This window comes from Ovis canadensis, chromosome 3 (assembly GCF_042477335.2).
Source record: "Ovis canadensis isolate MfBH-ARS-UI-01 breed Bighorn chromosome 3, ARS-UI_OviCan_v2, whole genome shotgun sequence".
NCBI classification, from domain to species: domain Eukaryota; kingdom Metazoa; phylum Chordata; class Mammalia; order Artiodactyla; family Bovidae; genus Ovis; species Ovis canadensis.
Genome location: NC_091247.1, coordinates 41,628,468 through 41,634,929, shown reverse-complemented (window position 1 = coordinate 41,634,929; position 6,462 = coordinate 41,628,468). Strand labels below are relative to the sequence as shown.

Here is a 6,462-nt window from a genome sequence, read left to right as displayed (position 1 = left end):
TTACAAATAGCTGAGAAAAGAGAAGACGTGAAAGGCAAAGGAGAAAAGGAAAGATATACCCATTTGAATGCAGAGTTCCAAAGAATAGCAAGAAGAGAAAAGTGAAGTGAAGTGGCTCAGTCGTGTCCGACTCTTTGCGACCCCGTGGACTGTGGCCTGCCAGGCTCCTCTGTCCCTGGGATTCTCCAGGCAAGAATACTGGAGTGGGTTACCATTTCCTTCTCCAAGGGATCTTCCCAACCCAGGGATCGAACCCGGGTCTCCTGCATTGGAGGCAGATGCTTTAACCTCTGAGCCACCAGGGAAGCCCATGAAGAGAAAAGAAAGCTATAAAAATAAGAAAGCCTTCCTCAGAGATCAATGCAAAGAAATAGAGGAAAACAATAGAGTGGAAGAGTACAGATCTCTTCAAGAAAATTAGAGATACTAAGGGAAAATGTCATGCAAAGATGGGCACAATAAAGGACAGAAATGGTATGGACCTAATAGAAGCAGAAGATATTAAGAAAAGGTGGCAAGAATACACAGAATAATTATACAAAAAAGATCTTCATGACCCAGATAACCACGATGGTGTGATTAGTCATGTAGAGTCAGACATCTTGGAATGTGAAATAAAGTGGCCTTAAGAAGCATCACTAGGAACAAAGCTAGTGGAGGTGTTGAAATTCCAGTTGAGCCTTTTCAAACCCTAAAAGATGATGCTGTGACAGTGCTGCAGTCAATACGCCAGCAAACCTGAAAAACTCAGCAGTGGCCACAGGACTGAGAAAGGTCAGTTTCCATTCCAATCCCAAAGAAAGGCAATGCCAAGGAATGCTCAAACTACCACACAGTTGTACTCATCTCACATACTAGCGAGGTCAGTTCAATTCAGTCACTCAGTCATGTCTGACTCTTTGTGACCCCATGAACTGCAGCACGCCAGGCCTCCCTGTCCATCACCAACTCCCAGAGTTTACTCATACTCATGTCCATTGAGTTCGTGATGCCATCCAACCATCTCATCCTCTGTCATCCCCTTCTCCTCCTGCCTTCAATCTTTCCCAGCATCAGGTTCTTTTCCAATAAGTCAGTTCTTCAAATCAGGTGGCCAAAGAATTGGAGTTTCAGCTTCAGCATCAGTTCTTCCAATGAACATTCAGTACTGATTTCCTTTAGGATGGACTGGTTGAATCTCCTTGCAGTTTAAGGACTCTCAAGAGTCTTCTCCAAAACCACAGTTCAAAAGCATCAATTCTTTGGTGCTCAGCTTTCTTTATAGTCCAACTCTCACATCCATACATTACTACTGGAAAAACCATAGCTTTGAGTAGATGGAACTTTGTTGGCAAAGTAATGTCCCTGCTTTTTAATATTCTGTCTGGGTTGGTCATAACTTGTCTTCCAATGAGCAAGCATCTTTTAATTTCATGGCTGTAGTCATCATCTCCAGTGATTTTGGAGCCCCCCAAAATAAAATCTGCCACTATTTCCACTGTTTCCCCATCTATTTGCCATGAAGTAATGGGATCAGATGGCATGATCTTAATTTTCTGAATGTTGAGTTTTAAGCCAACTTTTTCACTCTCCTCTTTCACTTTCATTTCAAAGTAATGCTCAAAATTCTTCAAGTCAGGCTTCAACAGTATGAATACCAGACAACCTTACCTGCTTCCTGAGAAATCTGTATGCAGCTCAAGAAGCAACAGTTAGAACTGGACATGGAACAATACACTGGTTCCAAACAGAAAAAGGAGTACGTCAAGGCTGTATATTGTCACCCTGCTTATTGAACTTCTATGCAGAGTATATCATGAGAAATGGTGAGCAGATGAAGCACAAACTGAAAGCAAGACTGCCAGGAGAAGTATCAATAGCCTCAGATATGCAGATGACACCACCTTTATGGCAGAAAGTGAAGAAGAACTAAAGAGCCTCTTGATGAAAGTGAAAAAGAAGAGTGAAAAAGTTGGCTTAAAACTCAACATTCAGAAAACTAAGATAATGGCATCTGGTCCCATCACCTCATGGCAAATAGATGGGGAAAGAATGGAAACAGTGAGAGATTTGATTTTTTTGGCTCCAAAATCACTGCAGATGGTGACTGCAGCCATGAAATTAAAAGATGCTTGCTCCTTGGAAGAAAAGTTATGACCAACCTAGATAGCATATTAAAAAGCAGAGACATTACTTTTCCAGCAAAGGTCCTTCTGAAGTCAAAGTTATGGTTTTTCCAGTAGTCGTGTATGGATGTATGAGTTGGACTATAAAGAAAGCTGAGTGCCAAAGAATTGATGCTTTTCAACTGTGGTGTTGGAGAAGACTCTTGAGAGTCCCTTGGAGTTCAAGGAGTTCCAACCAGCCCATCCTAAAGGAAATCAGTTCTGAATATTCATTGAAAGGACGGATACTGAAGCTGAAACTCCAATACTTTAGCCACCTGATGCGAAGAACTGACTTATTTGAAAAGACTTTGATTCTGGGAAAGATTGATGGTGAGAGGAGAAGGGGATGACAGAAAATGAGATGGTTAGATGGCATCACCGATGCGATGGACATGAGTTTGAGTAAGCTCTGGAAGTTGGTTGTGGACACGGAAGCCTGGTGTGCTACAGTCCATGGGGTTGCAAAGATTTGGACACAACTGCATGACTGAACTGAACTGAGGCCCATTTTGTTGCCCCTTAAATCTTGCATTCCCTGAGAAGCAGATCCTGAAGAAATCAATCTGGAGTATTGCCATCCTAGGCAGGAAGATTTGTGGGTTGACCACAATTGTTCTGGAGCCCAAGACAACTTAGATGGCTGATGTTCTAGGGGTGAAATATCGACAACATGGCTAATGGAAAGAATGGAGGGGCAGGGATGGTTCTCACCGTATATGCACTAACTGATAACTGGAAAAATTATTCCATCAATGAAAAGAAAATAACTGCAATAAAAATGAGAAAACATACCTTATCTCACATAGAGCAGCAGAACTCGACATTTTAAAATGTCAAGCCACAGGATCAATAGAATCTTCTCTTTCTGGTAAAATATGCAAAAATTGTCTTATGTTGAAGCAATTTTCAAAAAATAATTGAAAAAGGAATTTATGAGAGGTCTGTGTGTTTATATACGGAGGCTGGTGAAGGATCAGAGAGTGGCTTACAGTCAATGAGAAGTATCACAATGAAAAGGAATGAACGGTTCCCCCAGGATATAATAGTCTATGATTCTAAATAATTTTTCAGAAGTAAAAAGGACAGCACTCATTGAGTTCAGTTAAGCAACATGAATGCTCAAACAAAACCAAACCTAAAGTTCAGCTTCATGAGTAACTAAAATGATGATGCAACGATTATCATTAGAGAACCAGATTTTTTGATGAAAATAACAGAGAAGTCACACATTACTAAACTAAAATAAATATCCCTCATCTTTATTATTCCTTTATTTTTCTCTTTACAATAGAGCTTGGAAGGGAAATTCTTCAAAGAATGATTGGCTATGAATGGTGTTCAGGAATTTTTCAAATGAGATTTTTAACATTTCAACTAGACTCTAATTTGTATGTCAACACCCCAACATGAACTTGCCAGAGAATAATCATCAAGATTTAAGTTTAATGTTCCCCTTTCTAGGCTTTTAAGTTCCCTGCATGTGATGTCCATTGCGTGATCTGGAAGGTTGAAAAGGGGTGTTACAAAGAGATTGCTGAAGAAATTGCCATTTTAATGCAAGAATAATGTCATCTTGACACCTCACATTTTAATGTAAAATTGTAAGCTATCAAATGAGAATGATTACTCTACAGTCAAGGAAATTATATTTATAAACCTTCTAAGGGCATTTTCGACATCAGAAAGGCATATATCTCTTTAAGGCAACAGAAAATGAGATCATTAAATGGTAGATCTTTAAAATGCATTGCTGCCTCCAAAAGGGAACCCTCATACACTGTTGGTGGGAATGTAAATTGGTGTAGCCACTATGCCAAACAATATGGAGGTTTCTCAAAAAACTAAAAGTAGAACTACAATACAATCTACAATTCCACTCCTGGGTATATACATGCAAAAAACAAAACCACTAATTTGAAAAGATACATGAACACCAATGTTTATTGTGTATGTGTATTTATTTGTATGCATAGTACATGCATATATGCATGCACAATGGAATACTACTCAGCCATGAAAAAGAATACAATTTTGTCAATTGCAGCAACACAAATGGTCTTAAATGGTATTATGCTAAAGTGAAATAAGTCAGACAGAGAAAGATAAGTACTGTATGACACATGTATGTGTGGAATCTAAAAAAATAATGAATATAACAAATAAGAAACAGATTCATAGATATGAAGTACAGACTAGTGGGGAGAGGGAAGGGGGAGGAGGCAATATAGAGGTAGGGGAATAAGAGGTACAAACTATCATGTAAAAAATTAGCTACAAGAATATATTGCACAACACAGGGAATATAGCCAATATATTATAATAACTATAAATAGAGTATAATATTTAAAAAATTTGAATAACAGTATGTTACTGTACAACGGTCACATATAATACTGTACATCAACTATATATCAATTAAAAATTAAAAACAGAGCTCTTCAAGTTTGCCTAAGTTTTTAATTGTCATAATATGAGCTATTCACGGGGATGACTCTGGAAAATGTATTTCCCATTCAAAGAGTCCTGAAGTCCTCACCCTCCATTCAAAGCCACCTATGTATTACACGTGGTGCCAAGTGCCACAATACTTTTAGGGGTCCACAGAAACTGTCTTAATTTTTTTAAAAACTAAAATAAAAAGTGAACTTCTAGGCCAAAGAAAAATGTCTTAATATGTCATATTAGCGCATGCTTTGTACCACCACAGTCATAAAACATAATTGACTATTTTTCTTCAGAGGAAGTGACCCTGCTTCCATTTACTGTCTTTCACCCTAAAACCTATCTCGCTATTTGAATATTTTAAATTCATGAGCTTTAATTTCCTTATCTGTCGAATGGAAGTATTATCTCAAAGAGCTGTTCTGAGGATTAAATAAAATAGCAAACTCAGGAGCAGTTTGCAAACTGTTAAAAACTTTCTTCAGAGAGATCACAGTATTATTTTCCAGGTCATGGCCATTATCAACCACCTTGTCACTGAAACTAGAAATCTGGGATTAAATTTAAATCCTGTTTCTCCATCTCTTCTTCCAAATAACTGCCAGTATCTTTGATTTCTACCTCTGCCGTGGCTCTGATATCCACCTCTTCTTTTAGGGTCCCATTGCTAAAGCATTCTTCCTATTTTTTTAAAAAAGTTTTTATTATGGAGAATTTAGGCATACATACAAGTACACAGGAAACTATAACAAATCACATGCAACCGTTTTCCAGACCCCCAAATCAATCCTGCTCCATATCCCAAATCACCTTTGAAGCAAATCTTAGGCATTATGTAACTTTATCTATAAATAAGTCAATATATTTCCCTATGAGATAGGGACTCTTAAAAAAAAACAACACTATAGTACTACCCTCACTTCTAAAAATAGTAATAACTTCTTAATTCATAGAATTTCTAGTCACTACCCATCTTTACAATTGTCTTATAAATGTTATAAATGTTTTTAAAAAGATTTTTTCCAGCTAGACTCCAAATAAGATCTTAACATGTTTTATTGATCTGTAGGTTCCATGCCAAGCACTTTATGCCTCTCCTGTTTGCTTATCACCTAATCCTTTAACCACACTATTGCTGTGGCTCGACTTTCTTCTATACTTTTTGTCTGATTCACTTTCCATGCTGCTACCAATGTTATCTAAAATGATTCCATCACATGACTCTTCTCATTAAAAAAGACACTTCAAAATGTTTACAGGGATGAAGTTCATATATTTGTTTGTTTAACTATTTATGCAGACTACTGAAGGCCTTCAATAATGAGATCTAAATACACTTTTCCTGACTAACTGTCAGATTCCTCTCCTAAGCCTTCACCTATGGCCCTCCAATTGTGCATGTGTGCTAAGTCGCTAAGTCATGTCCAAGTCTGTGTGACCCCATGGACTGAAGCCCACCAGGCTCCTCTGTCCATGGGATTCTCCAGGCAGCAATACTGGAGTGGATTGCCATTTTCTTCTCCAGAAAATCTTCCCAACCCAGGGATCAAACCCATGTCTCTTTATGTCTCCCGCATTGGAGGGCAGATTCTTTACCGCTAGTGCCACCTGGGAAACCACATCTACCCCAAACGCCTTATCCTCTCTCAGGAAGTTTGCTCAGACTGTTTTCATTTGTCTTTGCCAGAAAAGCCCTCCTCTTTTTTTTGCATAGCAAAATCCTGCTCATCCTTTAGAGAACTTTGGATTTCTCTTCCTACCTTTGCCAACACTCTCCGTCTAATAAATTAACCCTCAACCTCCTTATAGTACTTTGATAATACATCTCTAATGCTGATTATAATAATGACAGCATCTAAGAACTTCAAATTCC

The 6,462-nt window shown here is 38.2% G+C and overlaps 1 non-coding gene across 1 annotated transcript; it reads right to left on the bottom strand.

The window, feature by feature from the left end:
- Positions 1–233: 233 nt before the first annotated feature.
- On the bottom strand, positions 234–305 carry TRNAW-CCA (transfer RNA tryptophan (anticodon CCA)). Its single transcript has one exon. It is a non-coding gene; the product is annotated as a tRNA-Trp (tRNA).
- Between the last annotated feature and the right edge of the window lie 6,157 nt (positions 306–6,462).